The sequence below is a fragment of the Coenobita brevimanus genome, chromosome 20 (genome assembly GCF_032717465.1).
Source record: "Coenobita brevimanus isolate Jiangsu-jjx chromosome 20, ASM3271746v2, whole genome shotgun sequence".
NCBI lineage: Eukaryota > Metazoa > Arthropoda > Malacostraca > Decapoda > Coenobitidae > Coenobita > Coenobita brevimanus.
In genome coordinates this window covers 15,168,800-15,175,243 of record NC_136973.1, presented here as the reverse complement: position 1 = coordinate 15,175,243, position 6,444 = coordinate 15,168,800, and the positions used below count along the sequence as shown (strand labels likewise).

Genomic DNA, 6,444 nt, shown 5'->3' with positions numbered 1-6,444 from the left:
CCTGCATCATGCTGGAATAGCCACTGAAATGACACATAAGGGTAGGACTAAGCACTGGGCAGTTAACTGTGCTGGGATAGCCTGTGAGCCAGACTGTTGTCATTTAACCCCAGAAGACTGCATTTTCTGAAGCTGTTTTCTCCCCCAGCCGTAATTTGGGGTCTATTTTTCAATATTTTCCAAGGAAAAATTTTTCTTAAGTATTTGAACAGCTTGAATTTACACACCTAAAAATGCCAATCTCGGTCCCCTAAGGAAACCCGTCCGTCAAAGATTATAAAAGTCCCCACCTCACGATAAGTGTAGGATGTGAGGTAAAGGGAAACACGAGGCTTCGTGCTAACTTTACTGAGAGAGGTCCAACCGTTACAAGGGAAGCCTGGGAACTGGCCGGCGGCGCCGTCCCCTCACAACTGGCGGGCTAGGGTTGCCAGTTAGCACTACATATATCAACAATATGATAATATCCTACAACTCCCCCTCCAGAAGCTTGGACAGTGGCTTTAAGAAAAAAGAAACTGACAGTGGACAAGCAGGAAACTGAGATACACACTTATACCTACATCAGAGGCACAGCAGGCTACAGCAGGTATAAAATTATAAGATAATACAGACAAGGCTGCACAATAAGTGGCTGATAATGAATGCAAGGCTAATACATACTGTACAAAGGGAAAATGGAAATTTTTGACTAAATAAATGGGTGAATAAACACATTCCCTTATACAATACCTAAACTGCAATGCCCCTCAACACTGCACATAATCTGACAACCACCTTGGTGGCTGTCTGCTCCACCTGCCCGTAGGGAGCGGCGTCGAAGGTGGTGGTGTGCTGATAGAGGGTGGTGGTGGTGTGCTGTTGGTCAGCTGGGGCTCAGGGTTACCAGGTACCTCTGCTTGTGGCTGCAGTTGCAGTGGTTCCAGGTGCATGCGGGTCCTGAGAGAGAGAGAGCCATCCACTACCATCCAGCCCGATTAGGTACTGCCTGTTTTTCCTGGCCTCCACCACAGCTCCTGACCTATTCCATGCCATGCTAGCTTGGTCCTGGACCAGCAAGCTGATGCCTGGGACAAGTTCATGGCATGGGCAGCAGGCACGTTCAGCACGTTTTTGTGGTGGGCCATCTGACATTCTCGCTGATGTAGCATCTGGACCCCAAAGCTGTCGACCTTGAAGCTCTACTTAACAGCTGGTACACCGTCATGCAGCTGGCACCCCGTTGCTAGCTGTGTGAGGGACTTGTTGATGTCCCGAAGTGGTGTGTTGAGATACTGTAGCTGGGCAAGTGACATCCTGTCATTGTCCAGGCTCCCATCCACCTCTGCATTGGTGCAGAGTATCCCCTTCGCTGACTTGACCGCTGCCTCTGCCCTGCCGTTTGACTGCAGGTAGTGAGCTGATGATAGGCCTCACTTTTTGAAGAATGTTGACATTTCTTCACTAACTAGGTTGGGGCCCCCGTCTGTCGAGATCTGTTCTGGGGCACCCCATCGGTTGAAGTGACATCGCAACTGGTCCTTGATCATCTCTGAGGCCGTGCTGTCAGCAAATTACGTCACTTCAAGCCACCCGGTCCAGGCTGGAGTGTCCTTGAAATTGGAAGATGTCCACCACCATCTGCTGGAAGGGGTACTGTGGCAGTGGGGTGGGCAGCAGGGGTTCAGGTGGTTGGGATGATGCACGTGTTGCATGTGCTGCAGGAGGACTGGTGGTGGTGCAGATCACCTTCGATGCCAGGCCAGTACACTGTGTGTCATGCCCTCCTGAGCATAGAATCAATTCATTGGTGGCCCCTGTGCAGGTGGGCCGCCATCTGCTGGCACAGACCTTCAGGGATCACCAAGCGTGGGTGGTTTTGGTCGAGTGCTTACATGGCCAGGCCTCTTGACATAAGTAGTCTGTCCCTGACGTTGTAGTATGGTCGTAGGCATGCAATCTCCTGAGACTTCTGAGAGTGCCAGTCACCTGCCAGCGCTTTAGCCACCAGCAGTTGATACAACGTATCTTCCTGCGAGGCCTGCAGGACCACGCCTTCATCAAGGGTGAGACGCTTGCCCAGGTCCAGAGCTACCACTGTGGCCACCATCATGTCACTTGCCAGGTCCTACTCTTGTTCCTCATCCACTATGTCTTGCACAGTCTTCATAGATAGGTACCTGGACAGAAAGTTGGCCAGACAATTTCTCTTCCCTGGCAGAAAATGGATGGTAAACTTGTACTGCAGTGCCTTCTCTTTCAGCCAGATGAGTCGCAGGATTGCAATATCCATGAGAGCCCTGTCACTGAGCAGCTCCACCAGGGGACAGTGGCCCATCACAAGGACGAGGGTGGGACAGCCCAGCAGGAATAGGCAGGCCTTGCACAGGCACCTAGCCACCGCCAGGTCCTCCCCTTTGATTGGCGCATACTCTGCTTCCGCCATGGTCGGGTGACAGCTGCTGAAGAGGGCCAGGCACCAACCTCCCTTACAGCAGAATGATGCCTCAGCAGACACACAGGAGCAGTACTGCTGGAGGATGACGAATCCGATCCCTTCCTAACTCCAATCAATGATGACGATTGTGGGTCTGGTCCAGTCATAGTATGCCAGCCCATCCTTGACCAGCCGGCAGATGGTGTCCTGGGCCTGGCAAAGCTTCTATTGGAGTTGCTCATCCCAGTATACCTTGCTTCTTGCAGGCTTCTTAAAGAAGTCTCTAAAGGGCTCCATGACAGGGGCTGCGGCCAAGAAGGTGCCAAGTGGTTCACAAACCCATAACAGGATCGCACGTCTGTGATCAAGGACTGTGCAGGCATGGTAAATTCCCTGATGGCCAACAGCCGGTCCTCAGTAGGCCTGTATTCCTTCCCGTCCAGGTGGAAGCCCATGAAATCCATTTCCCTTTGACAGAAAAGGAACTTCTCTGGGTTGAGTGTAATTCCCTTCCTAGTGCACTACTCCAGAAAGTCATACATGTGCCAGAAAGCTTCCACAATGCTGACATTGTATAGGATCGTGTCGTCCGGCAGTAATGGTACCACCCCCAAGATATTAAAAAGGTCGTCAGGTGCCTGCTTTCTTCATCAGGCTCAACTTGGTGGAACCCCCAGTGTGTGTCCGCTACTGTCTTGTATGAGCGTGGGGGATATCGAACACCATGTCGAAGGGTGCAGGAGTGTGGTGGGTTTCCCGCAGACAGCAGGCATTCAGTTTCTGGAAGTCGACTGTTCTGCGAGGCTTGCCTGACTTCTTTGCGACCACCACCATGCAGGAGCAACACTCTGTTGCCACTCCTGCTGGGACGAGGTGGATCACGGCTTTCCTGACATCATCATCAAGCTGCTGTTTGACCTCCGCCTTCCAGTGCTAGGGTACGAGGCCGGAGTGTGGCAGGCGTGGGGCTGTGCACCCTTCATGAGGTGGATGTGATGCGGGGGACCCTCCATCACAGGCAATGGGTACATGTCAGTGTTAGGACTCCATATTATAATTACAAATCATAATAGACAAATAGATATATAGATAGATAAATAGACAGATAGACAGCTCTATGCGAGCCTGGGAATGGGAAATGATCTTGCAAGTTACATTGAGGAAAAGCTGACGACAGACTAGGAAGTAGCCAGTCAGGAGATGATGCAGTTAGTTGGTCAGCGATCACCAGGTGAACACACATACTCACACACAGGCTTCTAGAACTTTCCAACCACAGGGAATACACGTGATACGACTCCTGTTTCACCAGAATTTAGGAAAGAGAGCTCAGAAGGAGAGAGGCCATAGAAGTGGCAGGGAGTGGCAAGAAAGGCTTAGCAACTTGGAAGAGAGAGAGAGAGAGATAGGGAGATAGCTAGCGGGACTCTACTTTATACTTCGCTCTGAGTGAGAGACTTGTTAATATTTCCAAGACAAATAAAAATAGTCCCATACTATTCTTTACCTCTCCTTGTCATTGAATGACAAATGGGAAAGAAGATTATCTACTTACAAAGCTACTCAAGTATAACAACCGCTTGTCCACAAGTCTAATATATATAACTCCACTACAAGTAACTACAAAGTCTTTTTATGACATCAGTGTTGAACGAGGATGATGAAAACTGCCTCAGGAGGCACTGCTCTGGTTGTAGGATGTTTTCTTCCAGTGGCCGGAGTGGGATGAAGGATGGCCTCACTGGTGGGCCGTTGCCAACACTCTCTACCACATCTGTGGCAGCAACAGTGGGAGGTGGATGGGGAATACTGCTGTGCACCAATCCCAGCTCCTTACAGGTAGTGCATGACAAGTACAGGCACTCCACAGACTTAACAAAGTACACTTCCTGCAGCGTGGAATGGCCTTTGAGGCTGATGTGGCATGGTGCTGCACCCAGACTGGCCAACGTGATCCTGGCCAGGTCTCGTAAGTCAGCCTGACGCTGTAAAAGCGCAAGCCAGAGTCCTAGCAACGTCATCAGGGAGGGGCTTGCACCCTTCCTCCTGATTGCGGGTCCACACTCACCTGCAGGAGTGGCCCAGGAGTCAGAGCAGTGGCACCATTTATTACACTGTTTACGGTTGTCCCAGCCTCCAGGTGCTTAGCTGACCTACACATTTTCTTGAAGTGCCCATGTCTCCTGCATGCTCTACAGGTGAGCCTTTTTGCTAGGCACATCTTCCTGTCAGGGCCATGTCTTGTGCCACAGTTGCTGTAGGGTCTGGATGGCACATCAGGTGACTGGGATGAGGTGGCTGGATGTTGCGAGGCAGCAACTATGAGTGGCAGCGTGTTGTCGTCGTCAATGATGACACAGGATGTTACAACAGTTCCCACCACCACTCATTTGCGTGCAATTTTCCCACCCAACCCGGCATTGCACTGGGCTGCCTCAAATGATGCATAAAATCCCCTTAGGCTATCTTTATCACTGAGATTATCACACTGCCTAAACACTTCTTGCCTTAAAGTGGGATCACTGAGGCCAATCATCACCTTGCGCACTAGCATGTACTCTGAGAGATCACCATCACAGCTCAGGCACTGAAATGCGCAGTCTGTAGCCTCCTGTGCACACCTGGACATGTAAATACTAATAGATTCCCCTGGTGTGTGGCATGTACTAAAAAAAAGTCAGACCACCTTACCGTCTGATTCGATGAGCGGAACATGATTTTTTCTATGGCCTTGAGCACTTCCTTGGGTGACAGCATTTCTCACTGATCTGTGGTGAACCTGGAATCCAATGCACACTGAAGGGACGGCACACACAGCAGGCATATATGAAGGACTGATTCCTGGTCTGGTGATCTTGCAAGGTGCAACCAGGTTTCCACAGAGCGTTTCCATGTTATGAAGCCCACTGAAGACATCTCCATTTTGCATTTCTCTGGTGTCAAGGCTGCTGGCAGAGGTCTGGCAGCTGCCTGAAGAGCTGCCTGGGATGTCATGTTCACAGCCAGCACTGTGAGGGCCGAGTCAGTTATGGTGAAGGCTGGGGGATGTCTCGGTGTTCTAGTCCCCTGCTACCTCTGGGGCATGGAGACCGTGATTCTGTGAACGCCATTTCCTGGGTAGGTTCACCTTCACTGCACCATGTAGGATGTGTGGGAAAGGGAAACACAGGCTTCGTGCTAACTTTACTGAGAGAGGTTCAACTGTTACAAGGGAAGCCTGGGAACTGGCTGGTGGCGTCGTCCCAACACAACTGGCGGGCAAACTGGGGTTGCCAGTTAACACTGCATATATCAACAATATGATATTATCCTACAGTAAGAGAGAAAATAGGAAAACATGGACGGAAACCTAATTTTTGCTAGAGAATCTTACCAATATCAATTAAATTAATGTAAAATATGTTTCTGTTGATGAAACTAGGTGTAGAGTCAACATGAGAGGTAAAAAAAAAATCCGAAATTTAAAAAATTGGCAAAAAACTAATTTTCTCTAAGGAACCTTACCAAAATTAATGAAATCAATGTAAAATATGTTTTTATTGATGAAACTAGCTGCAGGAGTAACCATGAGAGTAAAAAAAAATAAAGGAAAACAAATTTTTGGTGAGAGTAAACAGACACAAGTCGATCACGGCAGGGAAATGAATGGGCCATATTCGGGACAAAGGCTAGGGAGGCAAGGAGGTGGAGGTGGGGTGGGTGGTCTCTGGTGGGGGTGAGAGGGGATAAGACATACCCCCAATGCAGGGGAGGTGATGTGGGGGATATTATGGTGGGAGGAAACACATACAAAGCAATCATACCAGGGAAACTGCTGCATCATTCGATATAAAGGGAGGTGAAGGAGGGGTGGGGGGTCTCTGGTGGGGTTGAGGGGGGATGAGACAGCCCCCAGTGTGGGCCAGGTGGTGTGGGGCTAGTATGGTGGGAGGAAACAAACAAAAAGAGATCATAGGAGGGAAACTGCTACATCATTATGAAGAGAGGGTGGAAAGAGGTGGAGGTGGGGTGGGGCTTGGGGAGCATGA

At 50.0% G+C, this 6,444-nt stretch overlaps 1 pseudogene; it reads right to left on the bottom strand.

Moving 5' to 3' along the window:
• Positions 1 to 2,107: 2,107 nt before the first annotated feature.
• On the bottom strand, positions 2,108 to 5,410 carry LOC145391914 (uncharacterized; annotated as a pseudogene).
• Between the last annotated feature and the right edge of the window lie 1,034 nt (positions 5,411 to 6,444).